Genomic DNA, 22,860 nt, shown 5'->3' with positions numbered 1-22,860 from the left:
AATTTCTAGTTAAGTGTAACATTGTTGGTTTGGAAAGCACACTTCTGGCTTCCATAATTAAGGAAAGTTGTTAACAATTTATCATCAGGCAAATTACAGCAGTTATGGTGGTGAAAAATGTACTGCTGTTCTCCGGTGCTGCTCATGTATTCAGGGGTAAAGTCAAAGGAAGTGCCCCAACAACTGTTATTTACATAGCTTACAACAAACACATTCACTGACTAGAAGCTCCTTTCAAATCATCCACAATCACAGAGCTCTTAAATGTGAGACAACTGTCTATAATCTTCTCTGGATAATTTACTCCAGTCAAGGTAGCACCAATGACAATGGGATCTCAATGGGGAATTCATTGTCTTTCCTGACTTCAAGCTTATATCACCACTCAATCAAATTAAGCAGTGCTGCTGGCTTGTCTTCATGTACTTTTCCTAGAAACACTATAGAACAGCACTGAATAGCAAGGAGGATGTAAAGATTTCTGGATCACTTTGTATTACAGCTGATATTTTATATGCTCATAGTCCTATTCTGTGCTATTTGCAGTCCTAATGTGAGAATGGGTAATGCAAATGGCTCCCCACCATTAACTCAGTATGTATATTAACACAGATTTCACATTCTACATTGTATTCATCAGCAAAGAAGAAACCTCTCTCTGGCCCAATCCTGTCCGTTGCTGAGCACCTCCTGTAAAGTGTCAGATGCCTTAAAGTTGAATCAAAGTCAACAAAAGCTGCAGGTGGCCCATAGTTTAGGGACTGCCATCAATATAGCCTAACTATGCTGAGGGGTCCTGATGCAGCCATTTCTGGTGCCCTGGAACCTGATGCTTTGACATCTTTTTATGTGGGTACCAGCGAGAGGAAGGGTAATGGTTATGGTGCTAGCCTGGAACTCAGGAGACCCAGTTTCAAATCCCTACTCTGCCAAAGATTTCCTGTGTGACCCTGGGTGAGTCATTTCATCTCTTTGTGCCACAGTTCCCCATCTGTAAAATGGGAATAATAGTTCATCCCTACTTCATAGGGAGATTGTGAAGAAAAGTACACACTAAAGACTATGAGGTGCTCAGATATTATTGTAAAGAGGCCATATAAGTAACTAAGATAGTGTCCAGAAGACATGGCTTATGAAATACAAATAGTATTCTGTATCTTTACATACTAAAATGAATGAAGTCAATTTCTGTTTCCAGGGGTAAAAATTCTGGTGGGGTTGGCAATAAACCCCTCCAATTTTTCTGTAGTCACAATAGAGCCTTGTAGAGAAAGAATTCAGTGTAACAGACATCTGTGGAAGCAGCACTCTCTGTTTTAGGTCTGGGTAAGAAGACTTATGAAAATCAATCATAAATGTTTTTTTTCTAAAACTGACCTCAATAAATATATTTGTTCAAGAGAAAATAAAAATAAGTAGAAAGAGAAGACATGTAAAGTTCCTCTTAAAGGAAACTATGTCCATTCCTAGCAGACTAGAGAAATCATTTAAGATCCTCTCATCTAGCAGTGATGCCAAGATCTGTAAACTCTTGAGCCATCAGCCTATTGAACTTGAACTTCCCGGGGTACTATGTAATCTACACACTGCATGCAAATTCTCAGAACATTTCCTATATTTTGTGTTTACAGAATGCTTTTCTGAGCTGGTCTTCTGCCCTTTTCATGTGTTGTCTGCCCTTTTTTGACCCTGTGATGCCCTGCATTCCCACACCACCACACATCAATGATTTGTTTATCAAATCAGAGTTGAGGAATATCAATTTCAGAAAACCCACTTGTTTGAGTCATCCTTGAAAAAGCTTTCAGCAAGAACATCTTTTGCTAACTGCTCTGCAAACATTCCTTCTTTAGTTCCACAGGGAACAGTGTGCTTTGTGCTCTCCTGTCCTGAGGAAAAGGGCACTTTGAGGAGTCGGAAAATAGTTTCCTTCAAATAAAGAGAAGAGCATGATCCTCTTTTTGGGGAGGAAGGGGGTCCGACTTATTATTAGTATTAGTGTAGTGCATCAAGGCCATGTCTATTTGTCCCCATGAACCTAGGCGGTGAATCAAGGCTGTGAGCAAGACTGGGGTTCTATTGGGGTAGGTATTGTACAAATACACAGTGAAAGACAGTTCCTGTCCCAAGCGTATATGCTCTTCATAAGGATAAAGGAAGCAGAAGCACAAAGATAAGTGAAGCAACTTCTCCAAGGTCACACAGCAGGTCAGTGTAAGAGCCAGGCCTAGAACCAGGTCTGCTGACCCCCAGGTCAGTGCCCTATCCAGTAGACCACACTGCCTCCCCAACAAAAGGGGAACTGAACCAGTCATTTACTTATTCTTCACATTCAGGCTATTTACTTGCATTTTTACTAAACACTTTACAAATACCTCTGTCTCTAGATCTATTTACACATTGTCAAATAGTTAGAAGCAGATATTACACAAGTTGCAAAACCACACAATATTTATCACTGACCTTCTGAAAGTGAGAAATAATACCCAGCTACCTTCATTTGTAAAGAACACTAGCAGTAACATTACAAGCAGAATGGGTTTTACAATGCTTCTCTCTTTCTCCCCAAGCATCTACTTACTCCTGACAGTAATCTCACCAAATTTCAAAGTGAAGATGGCTCTAAAAGTTGACAGATTAGAAAATACAACATGATACCATATACTAAATCATCTCATTATTGGAACATGTCATTTGTCCATCTATAAACTGGAGAACTGCTAAAGCTGTTGCAAAAAAATCTGAGATGGGGAGCAAACACAAGTCTTTTGTAAATTGTGTTTTCTTTCTTTAGTAGGAGCTGGATGGCTTGGTTGACAAAACCCTTCACCTCTCACTTCTATGGCATAAGCCCAAATACACCTTGAGTCCTAAATGAAATGAGTTTGGTGGCACTATCCTTGGTAGAAAAAGCTACACACATTGAAATCTGGTACAATTGCACAGTTGTCAGTCTCTACTCAGATGAGGCCTAGAGCTGAACTGGTACCAAAACTGAATTACTTCTCACTTTTAAAATGCTGATCCCACAAGGCCATGAGAGGAAGCTGGCAGCCAACTGTGTTTGAACTATAGCTAGAAAACAAAGAAAACTTCAGTTCCCACTTCTGTGAATTCTTCAGAATCAAAGGTTCACAATATAAGAGAAAAACATATTTCTACAGAGAGGAATCTTTTTTTTTTTCATTATGGTTTCCCCATCTGGAAATACTATCTTTGATGGGCTTCCATGTTTGCAAGTTAGCATGGGTAACCAATACCAAGTCCATGGTGATCTAGGAGAAGTTCCCCTTTCAATGTAAGATGACAGTAGGTAACAGCCAGAGAAACAGCATCTTGAGATACCAATGGCCAGATGATCTCCATCTTCCATTTCTTTTTGCTGTAGGGGAAACTAGGCCTCACAGAGGGCTTGTTCTATCAGACAGCCAAATGTATTCCTCCAGACACGACAATCAGCCAAGATTTCAGGAGTATCTCCACCACAACGGGTCTTGGCCACATGCACTTCTGGCACAGATGACTAAATTCCAAGCCCTGTTTTAAGCCAAGACCTAGATTTAATTGTGAGAGGGCTTATGTTGAAAGCTGGTCATTAAGTCATAAAGAGACATTCTTTTCTGTGAACTGTCCAATCCGGAGAAATATCAATTTGCAGGAAGCTCCTCTAACAGAATTTCGAGTCATTGGTAAGATGGTGCTTATCATTTATTCAGACCGCATACATTTTTTATCCCAAGCCATAGACACGCAAGATTGTTTGAAAACAGAATAATCTAATCATTCTAAATTCTTCCATTAATCAAACACCTATTTTTACTGGAACATATTCGAGTTTCCAGACAGAAGAAATTTGCACATTAACTTAGAACTCCCAAACCTTTCTGGCTGTAGTTAAAAGTTCAATAGGAGGAGACAATGAACTAATCAATGTAAATGAGGACAATGAATCAAGAAAGTGTAAATGAGAAAAGAAACACATGTATGCTTTTTAATGAAAATGTTACTATGGTAAATCAAAAGATTAAAAGTCACAAGAAGCAATTTTAAACTTGGTCCCAGTTCAAAAGAATTATATTTTTATACCGTATTTATTCATCCCATCCTCTAAAAAGTTAATAATCTGTTGCCCATAAAACTGCAGGATGGTAATTGAAAACAGGGTCTGGTCCCATGACAGGAAATAAACTCTTATCAATGGCTTTTGCAGAGCTCAGCCAAACACTTGGGAAACTGGTAGCCCTGAAAACTAATATGCAAGATCGTGATCTTAGGGAAGGATATGGTGAATATGCTTATCTCTAACACTTCCATATTGAATAGTTCTTAAAATAAGGCTAAGTCTTGACTAAGAAATCCAGCCACTTCCTGAGTTTGGATTTTGCTAGGCTCTCTGGTAAAACTGGTTAATGAAAAAATTCACATAATTTGCTCGGTAGGCGAAAATACATACTAGTTTTCAAGCAAATGAAAATGTGGGTCTTTCATAGCATCACATCAGCTGAGCTTCAGGGATTCAAGAGAATAAACTACAAACTGACAGAAACTAACCTTCACCAAAATCCACTGCTAGAGGGAATCACTTGATTCTGAAACTACTAGAGCAGTGACCATTCAGCATTAATTGGGGCAAATTACAGTACAGGATGTGATCCTTTTCCTAGATAACTGCCTATACAAAGAAATATGGGGAATCTAACAATGAAAATGATGGGAAAATGCTGCAGTCTTTTATGAACTCCTAGTGATCTTTCTTTCTCTTTCCCTTCCCTTGTATATGAACAGAATGCAAAATATCAATTATTTACTTTGTCTGGTCATCCTCTTATAGCTACACAATGCTCTCAAAGTCAAGAGGAGTAGGAACTTCACAGCACATTACCTCAGCTGATGTAGTTCAAGGCTCAGAGCATAGTGGTTACCCTTTCTCTAGCTACTTGAAAAGGACCTATATTGTTATCTGTACTGGAGATGTCAAACGGGCCAATGCACCTTAAGAGGGTGATCTTGGTTTCCTTAATGGAAAGCTTTTGCAGCAAATAAAAAGAAAAATGTAGCATAGATATTTGCAAGCTGAGTGTGAAGTTCATGCCTGTACAGAGAGCCAGAACAAGACCTATGCATTACCTAAATCCCGGAGGCTTGCATGGGATGTAAATGATGCATAGACCTTGTGTTGACTCTCTGCACAGGGGTGAATTTTATCCATAATGAAAATGCCTCTGGATTACTGGAAATCTAGAGACCTGTTCAAACAAGAGCAATAATTGCTGTTCATTTTATATGCACAAAGGATAAAATTTTACTTAGTCTCAAAAGCAATTAAAACAAATCTCTAGCAATATCTGTATATAACCAATTGTCTCATGCACATTGTAATGTTGTTGTTTTTTCAATTAAATGCCCCATGCTATTTTAAAGACTACAGATCAATGCCAGCTCACATGGACATTAGTAAATCATGCAGATCAGGAAGCCATACCCCAAACCAAAATTCTCCATTTCCAGACTCATCTGCACAAGATGATGAGCTGCTTTTTTTACATGAAACTGCTCTAAGCAGTTCTTGAATGATGATCAGGAGACACTGTTCTGGTTCACAAGGACTTGAAGATACATGGCCTCGTCAAGACCTCCCAGCCAAGATTATACTCATACTTATATTATAAGACTGTGGTCTGGAATAAAAGGAGTATATATTTGCAACTAAAATTGAAACTTTCAGGCCAAAATTGTGTCCCAAATTAGGGTCTGACAAGATATAGGGAATCACTGTCTTTCTCAAACTGGAGGAATTTCTTAAAGAAAAGAGCTACAAGCTAAAGACATGAACAGGTTAAAGTTCCAGGTTTGTCTCCCTTGTTTACCAGGGAACACTCCCCATCTTCAATGCTATACAGAACACAGAGTCATCTAAAGGCTAAATAATATACTGCAAGCAAACATCATTACAGGGCCCAAGTCTGTAAGCACTCTATATGCAGAACTGGAGCTGGAAGGGAAACAGTTTTCCCATCCCCCAGATTTTCAATATTTAAAAAAAAATTCTGTCCCACATTGGGATGAGAACAAAACCTTTTGAAATTTTTAACCAAAGAGAGAGAGAGAGACTCCAGTTCTTCAAGGACTCATGTGGGAGGCCCAGGCTAAAATACCTGATTTCCATCAGGCAGAACTGGTATTTATCATAGAATCATAGGACTAGAAGGGACCACAAGGGCCATCTAGTCTAACCCCCTGCCAAGATGAAGGATTTGTTGTGTCTAAACCATCCAAGAAAGATGGCTACCAAGCCTCCTTTTGAAAAACTCCAGTGAAGAAGCTTCCACAACCTCCCTAGGCAGTTTGTTCCATTGTCCTACTGTTCTTAGAGTTAGGAAGTTTTTCCTGAGATTTAATCTAAGACTGCTATACTGTAGTTTGAACCCATTGCCTCTTGTCCTGCCCTCAGTGGCAAAAGAGAACAACTTTTCTACATCTTTTTTATAGCTTTTCAAGTATCTCAAGCCAGCTATCATATACCCCCTTAATCTCCTTCAAAATTGTCACACATGGATGAATATAATTTGTTGGGGGACGAGTCAACATGAATTTTGTAAAGGGAAATCATGCTTCACCAATCTACTAGAATTCTTTGAGGGAGTCAACAAGAATGTGGACAAGGGGGATCCAGTGGATATAATGTACTTAAATTTTCAGAAAGCCTTTGACAAGGTCCCTCACCAAGGGCACTTAAAGCAAAGTAAGCTGTCATGGGATAAGAGGGAAGGCACTCTCATGGATTGGTAACTGGCTAAAAGATAGGAAACAAAGGGTAGGAATAAACAGTCAGTTTTCAGAATGGAGAGAGGTAAATAGGGGTGTCCCCCCAGGGGTCTGTACTGGGCCCAGTCCTATCGAATATATTCGTAAATGATCTGGAAAAAGAGGTAAACAGTGAGGTGGCAAAATTTACAGATGTTACAAAATTGTTCATGATAGTTAAGTCCCAGGCAGACTGCGAAGAGCTACAAAAGGATCTCTCAAAACTGGGTGACTGAACAACAAAATGGCAGATGAAATTCAGTGTTGATAAATGCAAAGTAATGCACATTGGAAAACACAATCCAACCTATACATATAAAATGATGGGGTCTAAACTGGTTGTTATCACTCAAGAAAGAGATCTTGGAGTCATTGTGGATAGTTCTCTGAAAACATCCACTCAATATGCAGCGGCAGTCAAAAAAGTGAACAGAATGTTGGGAATCATTAAGCAAGGGATAGATAATAAGACAGAAAATATCATATTGCCTCAGTATAAATCCATGGTACGCCCACATCTTGAATACTACATGCAGATGTGGTCACTCCATCTCCAAAAAGATATATTGGAATTGGAAAAGATTCAGAAAAGGGCAACAAGAATGATTAAGGGTATGGAATGGCTGCCATATGAGGAGAGATTAATAAGACTGGGACTTTTCAGCTTGGAAAAGAAACGACCAAGGGGGATATGACAGAGGTCTATAAAATCATGACTGCTATGGAGAAAGTAAATAAGGAAGTGTTATTTACTCCTTCTCATAACACAAGAACTAGGGGTCACCAAATGAAATCAATAGACAGCAGGTTTAAAACAAAATTAAGTATTTTTTCACACAATGCACAGTCAACCCGTGGAACTCCTTGCCAGAGGATGTTGTGAAGGCCAAGGCTATAACAGGGTTCAAAAAAGAACTAGATAAATTCATGGAGGATAAGTCCATCAATGGTTATTTGCCAGGATGCACAGGGATGGTGTCCCTAGCCTCTGTTTGCCAGAAGCTGGGAATGGGCAACAAAGGATGGATCACTTAGTGATTACCTGTTCTATTCATTCCCTCTGGGGCACCTGGCATTGGCCACTGTTGGAAGACAGGATACTGGGCTAGATGGACCTTTGGTCTGATCCAGTATGGCCATTCTTATGTTCTTATCTTCCTTTTTCCCCAAACTAAACATACGCAGTTCCTTTAGCCTTTGTTCATATGGCTGGCATTCCATCCCTTTGATCCTCTTTGTTGCTCACCTCTGGATCCTTTCTAGATTCTCTACATCCTTTCTGTATATTGGTGACCAAAACTGGACACAGTGCTCCAGCTGAGGCCTAACCAGCCCGGAATAGAGCAATACTATCACCTCCCATGACTTCCATGCTATGCCTCTGATAGCAACCTACATTTGTATTTGCTTTTTTTGGAACAGCATCTCATTGCTGGCTCATGTTGGGTCATTTAAATCTCTGTCTTCCATATCCCAGGTGAGTGCCCTAAACAATGGGCTATTCTGGCATGGGGGTCTGTCTCTGTCTCTCTCTCTCTTTCCCTCCCCCTCCCCCAGAAATTCCATTCTGAACCTGAGAAACCTTCCTGACAAACGTTTAATCAAAACTGACCCATTCCTATGAAAAGATTTGGTTTCAATAAAAACATTTCATCAACAAAAAATCCCAACCAGTTTTACATGGAACTCCCATTGAAGTAAATGGGAGTTCTGTGCATGACATGATTACAGGATCAGGCCCAAGTACTTCCAGAGCATGAATTTCAATGGGGTAGCTTGGTATTTATAAATCCTGGCAGAATTGGCCCCTTGGTTTATATTCTTGAAGATAAACATCTATGTATTCAAATGAGAATGGAACAAACTACAGACTAGACACGAGGGATCAGGTTCCAATTACAGAGGTTTGGTCAATCAAGAATAGAGTAAGCAAACTTTTCAGAGACATTTTACTGCAGAGTGGAAATATTCACCTGAATTTCTACTGGTACAGAGTGGGGGATAGGGAGCAGGATTTCAGGAACAACTCATATGAACCCCCTGTTCAAGGCAGATCTGAGCTCTGTGGGACTTCCCTACACACAGAAGGGGTTACTTGGAATGGGGGTATTCAAGACTATGCAGTTCAGTTGGGTGTGTTCCCTGCATAAGTTGAAGGGGGAAGAGCTTGCCACAGAAGCCTAGGGGTTAGGAACTTGGGCCAAAATAGCCTGGTATCAGTGGGAAACTCCTGCTTCCACCATGCTGATTTTGGTCTCCTGTTCCCAAAGATAACAGATAACACTCTTCAGTCTTTACTCCATCAAATCTTGCTTTAAAGTCAACGGGTGTTTGAGTGAATAAGGACAGAGCAAAGAAGGCAGGATTTGGTGCTATCTGTAGAATTGGACCAAAAAGAATGAAAAAATCTGATTTAATACCGAGGATCAAAGTTGTTTTAAAATATCTATGGACACATCCGAATATAGGCCAAGATTTTCAAAAATAGTATGTGGTTTGGGTGCCCAATATGAGACACCTTAAAGAGGCTTGATTTTCAAGAAGGTGTGAGTTGAGCACTTTTGGAAAACGAGGCCTTCTTAAGGGGGCTCAAATTGGGCACATCAAAAATTGAGGCACCCAAAATCACTAGTTACTTTTGAATTCTTGGCTCCAGTAGAATCCGGCATGATCTTTCACATCTTAGTACTCTTGCATCTCATTCCTCTAACATTGAGGTCAATAGGAGGTTTGTCATTGCCTCCTCCAGGAATCTGCTACCACTAAACTCAGTCTTTCCAATGCATGAGAAAGGTAGGGCCAGCTTTTGGCTATAAATTTGAAAGTTTCATCCAGTCAGTGATGCTAGCAGTTTACCAGGGAGAAAAATGCTATGTAGTGACCTCGCAGTTCTTCTAAAGAGAAGTTTTATTGACCTTCTTGTATCATTTCTAAAAGTGATGCTTAGTCGTAATATTCACTGTTATTAAAATGGAACATCAGTTTCAAAAATACAGTATATCACACTCCATTGTTTCTCTGAAAGATGTTCCCAAGTACTTAAATACTCCACTGGGGAAATAGATTATATTGAACTGGACAGATTGGATTATTGAATGACAAAATTCTTTCAACCTCTAATCCTGAAAGTACAACACTATTGTATTCCTGTTTGACATCATAGCAACTAGAATATCAAATAGATCAATGACTTATAGAATCTACAGTTAGCAGACTGCAGAGTCCGACAGTGTGATTTGAGTTTTCTATAGCCACCAAGCCACTGGAAAATGGCTCCTCTATTAGTATCTGTAACAATCTGTAAAACAGAAAACACTGCATTTGCATCCTTTTCAGCTCTGCAGAATGGACTTCTGCAGTTCATTGGCTCCATGTATGAAGTATACTAAAGTCTTGGTTCAGGCTGAACAAGCTCTCCAGGTATCTGAACTGTAGTCTCTGTCAGTTTACATGAATGACCATTTAAGAGAAGGGTACAAACATACCCTTGTATGTTGGTTGTTCTCAACATTGTAGATGTAGCACACTCTGTAAAAGAAATGGGGAAACCCCATTAACGTTTCTACTCTACATTTCCTCCTACCCTCTCCACATTGCTGCATTCACTCCCCATCAATCTGCTTTCAGCTGGAACCTGCTCCCTTAGTTCCAATCCCACACTCTAAATTTGTTATAGTGTCCCACTATCATATAAAAGTTAACCACCTCTAAATGCCTCCTTTCGCAAACTTCTTTTGTGTGCTCTCTTATACTGATTTCAATGACATTGTCATTTGCATTTGAACCCCTACCATTTATCTAATGCAGTATTACCAATCCGAGAAGCAAAAAATCATGAGAGAAAATTTTAAAAACATGTCAAAAGATGCAATGTGAACATAGAAAGGCATGTTTAATTACCAACAGCCAGCAGGCATTGTTTGACAACAGTGAGTATCCTGCACAGAGCCTTCGCACATTATACACAAGTCCCCGAGCTGGCAAATGATTGGGATAGGGTTACTTATGCCAAACACATCTCAGGACTAATGGCAATAGTCTGAATCTTGCAGATAGCCTAACTGAGAACAAAATGTTTACCGTAGCTCATAAACATTACAGTGTATTAATTAAGCCACTGAAAGAGACAGGTTTTAAGTGTGGCTGAGTACAACAATTCTGCATTACTGAATAATATGCTGCATTCAGAGGTCGTTGAGAGACCAAAGACCACAATTCCATGGGGCAACTTCTGTAGTCCTCTCTGTCTCAACAATGTGCAATCCATGTTGTTGAAAATGGAAGCCAGCTCTCCTTTGCAAAGAGCTCAGCTCAGGTCAGCATTAATTCAGTCTCTTCTGATCACTGATCTGCAAGCACACTGTCAGAGAGCTTCTTGGGTTTGCAATGGTGAGAGAACCAATCAAGACTTTTGCAAAGTGAGCTGCTTCCTGGTAATGTGCAAGGCAGGCAGTAAAGTTTTCCCACAGTGCACCACAGTCCTAGGGCTAGAGCATCCACATTTGGGAGTGGGGCGTAGCGACTCTGTCATGTGGTTACTTCGACTCGAGTCTGCGCACTGCAGTGCGGATAGCAGTTCCCTAGGTTCGAGCATGGGTTAGAAAAGTCTTAACATAGGGTTAAAATACAATGCAGACGTTCCCTAACATGGGTCAGCTAACTCAAGTCCCACTAACTCTGGGATTCCACTGCAGTGTAGACACCCTGTGTGGAGGAGAAATTTAGAAGGATGATTCTATGGGTGGCATCCAGGCTCCATCACAGTCCTATGGACAGATTTGAAATCTCCTTAATCAATGAGTGGCAAAAAAGTTCTCTTTTTTAAAACAAAATGTTGGTTCCTCTTTCTCTCACTGTGTGCACACACACACACCTCACATTTAAAGGTAAAAATATGGACCTAAATTCAGCCACCAGCATAACCAAAGGTACAGGGTCCTTGGTGGTGGAAAGCACACTAGGGGAAAGCGTTGTGAAAGCAGCCATGGACAGCATATGCTCAGTAGGCTGGAGAATATGTTGATTCACCACATACCCTAAGCAGCTTCCACTGGTGAGGTCCATAGCCAAGTTAAACTTAACTACTCCTCGGCAAAGGGAGTGTAGGAAGTAATGCCACTAATAGACCCTCCCTCGGTTGACTATCCTGTGGCAGTCAGAGATTCCAGATGGCACACGGAAGTGTAATGTACACCTCCCAAAGAGCCTCATCCTTCCAGGTGCGGAACACTTTCATCTCTCATTGAAACCAGATACTCAGTATCTTCCAGATTCAGGCTTTTAGCTGGCAAGAATAGATTTGGCCCCTCCTGCATACCATAGTGTTCAGATTAAGATTGTAAAGGGCTATAAATAAGCAAAAGGACTACAAGTCTCATTATTCTGAAGATGGTTGTTACTCTGGTTTGCTTTATAGATATTAGAGTTAATTACTAATGTCCTTTAATTAAGAAAATAATTTTTATAACTGGATATCACCAGCTGGAAATAACTAAGACAGCATTTAAATCACCAAAATGGCTTTAAATCCCTTTTACCACTTTGGAACATTAGGTTTTGTAATCATTTCTACAAGTCTGAAGTATTTATGATGCCAGTATGTTTGCATGATGTGATTCCAGAGTCCCAGAGACAGGATCCTAAATAATTTTAGGATAAACAAGAGTTCACACAGCTGCTCAGCTGGGTGCTTCTATATCCTCTTGTTTTCTGAGCGTAAAGACAGTATATCATCTTAACCAATTTATCAACTAGCTACCTTCTGACAAGAACTAGCCAGCAATGACTGTTGTGTGTTCCAGTGCGAGTTACGGAGGGTTTTTCACCTCTGCATGTTTTAATTAATAATCTATAAGCCATTAACAAAGGTTATACATGCTTGCGTGCACACACATGCAGACACATACACACACAGACAAGAACATCAAACGACCATGGCCTGCATTAATACATGGTGTGAGCAAATCACTGAAAAATGTGAAATTACTTCCACTTTTGCTGGTAAGAACCTGTGCGCTCACTTAACAATTCATGACAAACCACTGAAAACAATTTGCACTTCTAACATACACGGCACTACATGGATTTTATAATCTGAGGCCAGATGGCACTTTCTGCTTAATGTAAAGACTTTATATTTAAAAAAATATGCCCAATCTGCACATCACAAAACCACCAGGACATCCTTGGGATCCCAATTTATTTTTAACATTAACAATTAGGTAAGCTGTGGTATATTATATGCTATTGATGCAGCATTACACTTCAATTTTTGTATTAAATAAAAACTGAGAGCACTGGCCCTTTAAAAAAAAAGAGAGAAAAAAACACTTGTTCCTTTGGGGCTTCTGTTGTCTGGACAGGTCCTCCATAAAGGTGCTTTTAGTGGCTGCTTAATTGGTACTCTAGTTGGAATCATGCTGTTTTGAAATTTCTGTATCATCCCCATCTGCCACATTTCTAAAGAGAAATGGTTCTACAGAAAACAACACTGCGGGGCCAGAGAGCGGGTCTTGCTGGCGACTGCAGCCAAATGTGACAAAATGATAATGAAAAATGGTCACAGACTGAAGAGGGCAATGTAAATAAAATTCCTGTCTCCTACACAGTCCCCAAATCTTCCCAAGGTAGGTCAAATCTTTGTTCCTTAGGAGATAATGGGAGTTGAACCATTGATGTCAGTGGGACTGGGATGTAGCCCTGTAACCATTTTCAGCACCCTGTCAGTTTTCAAATATAGTGGATGGAATGGGGCTTCTTTCATACTGTAACAAGCCCAGCACTATAGAATTTCCTCACCAACTTGACAGTAATTACACCCACTTCCCAAGGGCCAGTCATAGCATTAAGGTGAAGTGAGAAAAACCTATTTACTTTGATGATTTAGCCTATGTCCTTGACCAATGGAGCATCGTTCTTTAATGTACATTTTCTAGCATTCAGCTGAATCCAGTCTTAGGGGACCCAACTGATGGAGATTATCTATCTTTAATGGCTAGTCTATGGTCACCTTTCTGCAGCTGCAATCTTGACTGAACAGAGAAGCAGAAAAAACCACAGCTCAGCAAATTTAATTGTGCACCCCTGAACATGCAGACAGCTGTCGGAATATACATCATGCTTCTTCAGAAGTACAATGTTCCAACTGTGCTGAGAACTTTCCACTGCAAGAGTTAATGCTCTCTCTGAAAATATGTGCTTGTTCCAGGCAATCCTTCAACAAACCATAGGCAACTGGAATTTCCCTAAAAGTTTTCCCCAAATTACAATATTTACTTAGCCTTCTTTATAACCCAGAAGAGCAACCACCTTTTTCATTCCAGGACACCCTACCCTTGCAATAAATCACCCTGAGAGCTTTAAGGACCAAGAGAGGCTAGGAGTTCAGGTTTACTTCTCATCTGAAAGGTCATTACAGACAGTGTTCCCTAATACCATGCTCACATTTGTAACTTCAGAGAGTAGAGAGGTGCCTGCTAAATGCCAATACCAATTTCTGCAGCATTGTAGTTAATCTTGGAGAAATCTCCCACTCAAGAACTGACCCAACCCAACCAGACACTTGAGCTAAAGGAGGGCTTTTCTTTAAACAAAATGACAGTGGCCTGTGATTCAGGATATGAAGGACCAAGCTTGTGGGTCCGCAATCCTTCAGGTGTGTAGGCAATTTATATAGTAACTGTATCTGCAGCATGTGTATTCTTTATATTGTATCTACACAAATAAAATGGACTGGATTTGAATACCCCACAATTACTGGATAGAAGAAGTTCCCTCCCTATCTATAGCTAATGCTGAGATATGTTAATTAACCATTAGATATTTCAAGCATAGTAATATTATCTATCTTGTTAAATAACTAGTTGAACAAGTGAACAGATCTTGGTTTGTATTATATTCTTAGGTTTCAGAGTAGCAGCCGTGTTAGTCTGTATTCGCAAAAAGAAAAGGAGTACTTGTGGCACCTTAGAGACTAACCAATTTATTTGGGCATAAGCTTTCGTGAGCTACAGCTCACTTCATCGGATGCAAGTGAGCTGTAGCTCACGAAAGCTTATGCTCAAATAAATTGGTTAGTCTCTATAAGGTGCCACAACTACTCCTTTTCTTTTTGATTATATTCTTAGAAAGTTAGTCTAACCAGCCTTCATTTTCACTTACTAAATAAGATATTTACTTTTTAAAGTAAAACAGTGTCCTCCTGATGCTTTAATATGCATTTGAAAGAGCAAATCTGAAACACTCAAAATACCTGAAGAAATTAAATACTGACTGTTAAATTAAGAAAGATTAAATTGATGCAATAATCTTCACTATGTAAGCGGGGGAATAGTTTCCCACTATTATGGGGAACTTTCCTGGCTTCTGCACTACCCCGGTGAAGTGGACTAGCGAAAGGATCCGGGTCCTCGCTCCCACTTCCTTTACCCAGTGGCCTCCCTGTCCTTGAGGACTCCCCTTTCACTCTCTTGTCTGGCAGAGTCCTCGTAACCCCAACAAGGCTGGGCCCAGGATTCCTGGGGGGCTCGACCCCCAACCCTGTTGCGGTCACCTAGGACAGGGGCTAGGGTGTCCCCACTCCGGGGTACTCTCTCTGCACTGGGCACTTCTCTGACCCACTGACCATTACATACAAGTTAAAGCAAATGCAAGTTATTTAATCAACAATTAATTTAAAAAAGAATAAGGAAAAATGGGAGAGGTTAAAGGGAACATCACAAACAGTGTCTCTGGAATCTCAGGACAGTTCACAGTCTGTTCCTTGTAAGTCCCAGGCCACCTTCTCAGGCCCTGGCTGTGCTGCAGGGATGCTGTGGGTTGGACACTTGCTCTGGTGGTGGCCACACGCTCTCAGGCTCTAAGTGCTAGGACCCTTCTTCCCAGTGTCCCCCCGCCCTGTCGGGATTATGATCCGAGCCTGGCCTGCAGAGCCTCTTGGCTGAGGCGTCTCCCTGTGCTGGGCCCACTGCTCAGGGTCCCCCTCGCTTTCCCCAAGTGCTCACCGCACCCAATTCCGGACTGCTCCAGCCCCAGCTGCACCACTCTGTCTCTGCACTGCTGCTCTGCCTCCAGCTCCCTGGGCTGCTTCTTTGGCCCCTCTGGCTCTGGTTGCTGCAGCTCTGCTGCCAGGACAGGTCTGCTCTGCAGGCTGCTTCTGTGAGACTGCTCCCAGCACAGACCTGCTTCCTGGGCTGCTTTTCTGGCCCCTCTGGATCTGGCACAGCTCTGCTCCCCAGCTCAGCTTGGGCCCCTGCTTTCTCCTTAGCTTGGCCCCACTCTGTCTGACCCAGGCAAATCCAGCTCACACGGAGGATGGGACCTCCCTGGCCTCCTGATTCCCTGATTAGCCTGCCCACCCTGTCATTCAGGTTGACCTGGAGCATTGGCCTCTCCCCATTGTACCTGGGGGCTGTCAGTCTCAGGGTCCTGATTCCCCATCGACCCTTCCTCTTTTAGTACTGGGAGCTAGCAACTAAAACACCCCCACTGAATGTTAGTAAGGGGGCAACAGTCCCCTTACAACTAGATACAAATTAAAATGCTCATGGCAAGCATATTGGAATAAGCCATTCTGTTTTGTATCCTGCTGGGCTGGCTAGCAAGCCCAGCTGAAACAAGCAAATTTACTGTGTTTTAATAACACAGTTATGGAATAGAGAGAGGTCTTGATACTATACTGTTCCCATAGTCGAAGGTTTATATGCAATGAAAAAGTTTTTATTTTGTAAAATATAATCATTTTTTTGGGCACAATCATAAAAATATATGCTAAGAAGATATAAAATCTAGGAGAACACTTCATCCTGTACTGGAGTGACTGTTTACAAACTTTCCCCTGACTTCATGCCACAAACCTTGCAATTACTGTTATTTATTTATAGACAATAGGAGCAGTGCTTTACAAACCATGGCCCCAATTCAGGAAAACGTGTATTCAGCAAGGTGCTTAAGCATGTGCTCAGCCTCATGCATGTGCTTAAATCAGTCACTGAAGTGAACAGAATTTAAGCACATGCTTAAAACCCACATAGGAAGACATATTCCCAGCCCTGAGAAGTTTAGAAAAGTGAAATTTAGAGAAGTATGATACACTGAGTCATAGCTCAAACACCAAGAAGCACACAGGAATTTGTTGTCAAGGCCTGAAATATACACTCACCCACTTTTTAGGAGTGAATTGGATGCTTTGTCTGACAAGTGCTGGAAGCAGCAGAACAATATTGACAAGTACAGTATCTATTTAGTTTCACTGATACCTCTGGAGCAGCAGAGAAAATGATCAAATACCAAACTGTGCTTGCAAGTTTCTTTGAACTTCTTGGAGGGCAGCAGCAAAAGCAGGGACTGATTCCAACACTGTTACCTGTATGGGGATGTTGGGGGCGGGAAAGACAATGTTGATAGATGGGAAGGAGAAGAGACAGTCCTTCTCTTTACATGCCTCTCCTATTCATCCCATCACCTCATGCAGCTGAAGACTGAAAACATTCACTCAGTGTGCAGTGGCAGTCAAAAAAGGTAACAGAACGTTGGGAATCATTAGGAAAGGGATAGATAATAAGACAGAAAATATCATATTGCCTCAGTATAAATCCATGGTACTGCGTGCTGCCCCATCTCAAAAAAGATATATTGGAATTGGAAAAGGTACAGAAAAGGGCAACAAAAATGATTAGGGGTATAAAATAGCTTCCATATGAGGAGAGATTAATAAGACTGGGACTTTTCAGCTTGAAAAAGCGACGACTAAAGGGCGATATAATAGAGGTCTATAAAATCATGACTGGTGTGGAGAAAGTAAATAAGGAGGTGCTACCTACTCCTTCTCATAACACAGGAACTAGGGGTCACCAAATGAAATTAATAGGCAGCAGATTTAAAACAAACAAAAGGAAGTATTTCTTCATGCAACGCACAGCCAACCTATTGAACTCTTTGCCAGAGGATGTTGTGAAGACCAAGTCCATAGCAGGGTTAAAAAAAGAACGAGATAAATTCAAGGAAGATAGTTCCATGAATGGTTATTAGCCAGGATGGGCAGGGATGGGGTCCCTAGCCTCTGTTTGCCAGAAGCTGGGAATGGGTGACAGGGGATGGATCACTTGGTGATTACCTGTTCTGTTCATTCCCTTTGAAGCACCTGGCATTGGCCACTGTAGGAAGACAGGATACTGGGCTAGATGGACCTTTGGTCTGACCCAGTATGGCCATTCTTATGAATCCCTTTCTCTGTTCCTACTTTCTGAGCAATTCAGTTACATTTATAAAGATAAGTATCATTATCCTCACTGGGGATGGGGAACAGATTCAGGATAACATCATGCAGCAAGCCATTGGCAAAGCTGGCATCAGAACACAGGTCTCCTGAATCCTTAGCCTATGCCCACCTACAGAACCATTCTAATATATTCCAGACCATGCAACAATTACACACTTTTTGAATCCTGCCTTAAAAAAGGGGGAGGAGGAGTAGCTACCAGGAACCCAAGACTGAACTTACAAAATCATCACAGAGCAAGAATTTTTTTTTCCAAACCAATGTTTTGTTCAATCTTCTTTTTCCTTATCATATCCAACAAGTACTGAATGCCCTGCAAAAGGCATCCACTGACTTCCATATTGTACGCCTCTGAATTAGGGCTGCAGCAGACACTTTGTAAAGGCCAATCCTTATTTTGTCCTGCTAGGTGCATGCTCCTGAGAATATTTGCTTTGATAACCATAACACATAATGTAGTAAAAAGAAAAGGAGTACTTGTGGCACCTTAGAGACTAAGGTGCCACAAGTACTCCTTTTCTTTTTGTGGATACAGACTAACAGGGCTGCTACTCTGAAACCTGACATAATGTAGTGATGGGTCACTACAAAAACTACAAAACTGGCAAATGAGATGTAAAGGAAAGTTAAACCTGAAGTATAATGTCTGGCAGTATAATACTAGAAAATACAGTGCCTCTATCTTTTTACAGTGCTGCTAATAACACAGAAGTTGGTCATATAAATTAGTGATTCTGGACTAGATTCTGCTCTCAATTACACAGGTGTAAATCGGAAAAAACTCCATTAAGATCCCTGTGTTTGTTCCTGTGTAAGAGTGAGCAGAATTTGGTCTTCAGCATTCTAATCTCACCCAATCACCTTGTGAATTTCACACATTAACATTCAGCATTCTCAGGTTTACCAGCTGCTTCCCTGATTATCCAAAAGGGAAGAACTATGGAAGCCTTTGGGCTTCCTCCACTGCCTTACACCAATTTTATATCAATGAATGTCTAAAGGAGTTACTGCAGATTTACACAAGAATATATGTGATCAGAGTCACAGGCCCTACACCTTAATTTACACTCGTGCAAAATGAGTAGAAGGTGCTACCAAATCAAAATGCTAGAGATTTACTGCCACTTTGCACAGTACAAATGGCAACATGTGATTCAAGACAGTAAGAAACAAGGACACCGTCTCCATCAGTTCCTTCTTTTATAGTTGGTATAATTCATTATTGTTATTGTTTATTATTTGTATTAAGTCAGCCCCCATGCTATTATAAGCACTGTCCACACACCTGAAGAGGCACAGTTCCTGTTCATGTCTGTTCACATGTATCCCAGTAAAGCAATACAAACTGCATTATGTTTCCCTTTAAATTATGGTTCTCCTATACATTGTTCTCAAGTAAACCCTCTGGTTGCACCAAAGACAAGATCTGGAGGGCTCTACATCCAGTTCTTCTCAGCCAGGAAAGTAAGTCAGCCCAGGCAAGCTCCTTTAATGGAGAGAGGCGGGCAGGAAGGAAAATAGCAAGATGCAAGAGAAATACACACATGCGCATAGAATCAGTATCTTAATGTAGAGACAAAAACAACTGGCAGTTGCAGATGTCCATTTTTTAAAATCTATTGTTCATTGTTTTAGTAATGTTATCTCTTGATGACAGATGAGGCGGATATTGCTAGGAAACTAAATGATTTATTTGACTCAAAGGTCTGTGGGGAGAATGAGTAGAATGTGCTAAAAATTAAGAGAAGTTTCCTGGGGGCCAAAAATGAAAAATTAATGAAATGCGAGGTGACATCTGAACATGTTAAAAAAATAAATAAATGAGAAGGAGAACAACTATAACAAGACAGAGCTCTAGGATAGCCCAGCCAGTCAGAATCTCAGGGATGATGGACTGCATGAAATTTCACAGGCTCATGGTTTTTAAGGGAAACAGGAAATTTCAGACATACTAAGTTTGACTTCCGTACTGGGAAAGGTTTTTGAGTTGGAACAGGGCCAAATGGGAAATAACTTGAATAGGTAGAGATGAGCTAGGGAACACAGATTTACAAAAGGGAGGCATGGTAGACAAACTTTAGTAATTTCCTTTAGGGAGTAACAGTAAAGGCAGGCAAAAGTGAAGAATTTACTTGGACTTCTAGGTGGCTTTAGGGGCACTGCCACATAAAAGACTAATGGATCAAATGGCAAGTAGGGTAGTGATGGTGGAATGCTGAATCAGTCACAAAAGAGAACAGGAATAAATGGTTACATATCCAGGTAAGGACAAGAAATCAGTGTGGGACCTAGTCTTCTTTACAGAATACAGCAGGGTCTAGCAAATATTATGTGTCATCCCTCTACCTTAGCGCTATGACTCTGTGCTGAACCCAAATTTACTGCTACTGCCTGCCAGCCACTCAGTTGTCAATGTGCTGTTCACCAGCATAGTTTAGACTGTTTCACATCCCAGTCTCTCCAACTTCATCACACTAGTAGGGCTTAGGGCAACCAAACCACCATTGTGTGAAGGATCACAGGTCTTGAATCCAGGTCCACGAGGCCCAAGCAGTCCTCAGACCACAGCGATCACTTGGCAGCTTGCTAGTGACAGCAGGGATTATGGGGCTGATGGACCCTAGCTCACCAGAGGCACTGCCCACAAAGCTCCTAATTGGAGGAGATTTCCAGTCTCTCTGATTTGCTCAGACTTGCTATTTGAGCCAGGAGGTGGCATAGGAAGTTGTCTGAGCAACTAATTGAATAGCAGATTGGTGGTTATGGCTGAGGTCCTAGTTTGGTAAGATGGTTTGGAAACAGTTTTCTGCACCAATGAGCTGCTAGGGGAAATACCCAGCAAAGTCTACAAATTTATGCTTAGATTCCAGAAAGCACTTAATTATAGTTCCTGAATAGGGATGCTTTCCTGAATTGGGGTATACAGAGGACCTGCTAATACCCAGGAAGAGGGAGACTGGATCCAAAGAGGCCTGGAAAAATGGGGAAACGGGCCAACCAGTCACTTAGGGATTATTCTCTAAATGGTGACAAGCTATAGAAAGGATCCAAGGACAGAAAGTCTATGGATGATAATAGACAGAGATTAGTTTATAATAATTAGAAAAGATTCAATTTATGGAGCATCTGACTGAGGTCTGTATAATTCTCTGGGGTATGGAGATCTCATCAGGATTCCCTCAATCTTTCTTTTAAAAGGCATTTCCAGCTTTAATTTTCGGATGGTAGTGTTGTCTAGAAAGTTTACCAATATCTTAGCCTAGAGTTGTTAGTACAATGTGTCTATAACATCAGATAAGCAGCACTCTCATATCAGAAGAACTGGCATTTTAACTTTAAGAAGCTGTGGGCCCGGGGAATTGACAGATGGGAAAGAAAGAAGCCAGACCTTCTTAGCTGAAAGGTGATAGACAGGCCTTACACTTGTACACCGTCAGGTCTCCAATTGTTTCAAAGTCTAATTGTCAGTTCCTTTTAATCATTTCTCTTGAATCCAAAATAAATTCGGACAGATGACATGATACCTAGACAAAACCTGAGACTCCCAATGGAAGGTGGAAAGTTCCCAAGGCTAGCATGATGTCAACTTTCAAAGCCAAAGAAAGTAAACTTTTCCTATACACAGCCATTACATTTCCTTTCTGTGCATCACCTCCTTCCTGTAAAAGAAAAACACTGACAGCTTAGCAAGATCTTTTATTAAAAAACTACAGTCCTGAAAGAATCTTGCTGCCAGAAATACTGAATGCCTTGGCAGTGCGGCCAGGCTGAGATCAATTGAAGTAATTGTTCTCTGATTCAATAGGCATTTTCTTAGCACTGAAATATACTGCACTATGGAGCATCCCCGAGAAGATTCAAGCACTAAGAGGAATCAGCTATTAAAAATCTCACAGCACAGGAAACGGTCACATGTCTACTGAAACCAACCAAAGGATTTTTCCCTGGTTTGGACATTTAAGTCTGACAAGTCACCTGGTCATCCATCTATGGAACAGGGTTGAAGTGCTAATCAAGGGCTAGACTGAACAAATTGCATGTAGCCTGTAGTAATAGGAGGTATTGAGTCACACACTGGGGCGCATTCCCCCTTCTTTCCCACCCCCTTTGGGGTGGTATATATTCTAGGGGAATAGGATAGTAACTGGCCTTGTGCTCCTTAAAGCTCAGAGACTGGAAATACCCTTGGCCTTTATATATGCTGCCCAAGGAAAGGGGGAAGCCCCTTACTCCTTCCCCTCCCACTGTGCACCCACATAAAGGCCAGGTAGAACCCAGGCCCACATTTCGATTTTTTGGAAGTTACTTTCCCCTAGTTATTATTGACAGGGACCTTGGACAGCTTCTTGCCTATTTCCAGAGCACTGAGCAGGGATCAGGAAGGCATATCCCACATGATCCATATCCTGTAGTCACAGGAATTGGGGAGCAGCCCTAGAGTTACTTCACTACTTCTCAATCTTCTTCTGTAGGATTCCATATCCCAGTTGTAGCTGAACTGCCAGATGTAAAATCTGATCAGATAGTTTAGCATTAAATGGTCTGTAGGCAACATTTCCCTAGGACAGGTAATGTGAATATGCACAATTCTTGTGCAGGGCTGTGAGAGTAGTAGTGGAAAGTTCCTTGCATCCTGCTATGCAAAGGGTTGGCACAATCTAATCGAAAAGCCTTTTCAGTACACCAAAAATATTACCCATGCATAATGAAAGGCACTGCAATAGGATGGATTTACACACCGGTAGGTTTCCTCATTCTAAATAAGGTAGCTTTCCATG

At 41.1% G+C, this 22,860-nt stretch overlaps 1 protein-coding gene across 1 annotated transcript in view; it reads right to left on the bottom strand.

Annotated features, from left to right (window-relative positions):
- The window catches only part of LOC144272365 (kalirin), a 562,727-nt gene that overhangs the window by 351,457 nt on the left and 188,410 nt on the right, over positions 1-22,860 (bottom strand). The gene's annotated exons all lie outside the window — the stretch shown is intronic.

The sequence above is a fragment of the Eretmochelys imbricata genome, chromosome 11 (assembly GCF_965152235.1).
Source record: "Eretmochelys imbricata isolate rEreImb1 chromosome 11, rEreImb1.hap1, whole genome shotgun sequence".
In the NCBI taxonomy this organism is placed as follows: Eukaryota; Metazoa; Chordata; order Testudines; family Cheloniidae; genus Eretmochelys; species Eretmochelys imbricata.
Note: the sequence above shows the minus strand (reverse complement) of the source record. Positions and strands in the feature narration are given on the sequence as shown.